A 700-nucleotide genomic window follows, 5' to 3' on the forward strand; every position below is an offset into this window, starting at 1 on the left:
CTGGGTACTAAAACTGAGCCGACACCACCAGCATTGGGCCACAATCACGCCAACCAAAATGGTACACTAGCCAGTACTGGCCCAAGTCTGTGTACTGAAACTGAGCCAACACCACCAGCATTGGGCCACAATCACGCCAACCAAAACGGTACACTTAGCCGGCACTGGTCTGACACTGGGTACTGAAACTGAGCCGACACCACCAGCATTGGGCCACAATCTATATGTGCTCCCCCCACCCCCCAGTATAAAAATTACAATGAAAATATGAGTGATAATATAATTTATTTGAAAAACAAAACAAAACTCCAGGAGCTTCCTCAAGTAAGCGTACCCTAAAAGGGACAGATTGACAGAAAGAGAGACAAAAAGGGGAACAGACAATGACACATATGGTTATTCAGACAATCTCAGACAGATAACATGAATGGTAACTCTGGTAATTGTTAACATTTGGAACATACCTTTGGAAGAATTTGTTTGCATTCGGGCCCGCTCTTTTCTTCCCCCATCTCTGTCCAAAGTGAGCAGCAGCCATCTTTTGATAACCTTTTAAATCTCTCCATCTGATGCATTTCTTTGCAATGATTGAAAAAAAGAAAAAAAAAAAAAAAAAAAAGATCAGTCGCAATACTATAGACCAGTGGTGTCAAACTCAATTCCTGGAGGGCCGGGAGGGCCGCGAGTTTAGCTCCAACCA

The sequence above is a fragment of the Sinocyclocheilus rhinocerous genome, unplaced genomic scaffold, assembly GCF_001515625.1.
Source record: "Sinocyclocheilus rhinocerous isolate Xijiao unplaced genomic scaffold, SAMN03320098_v1.1 scaffold785, whole genome shotgun sequence".
NCBI classification, from domain to species: domain Eukaryota; kingdom Metazoa; phylum Chordata; class Actinopteri; order Cypriniformes; family Cyprinidae; genus Sinocyclocheilus; species Sinocyclocheilus rhinocerous.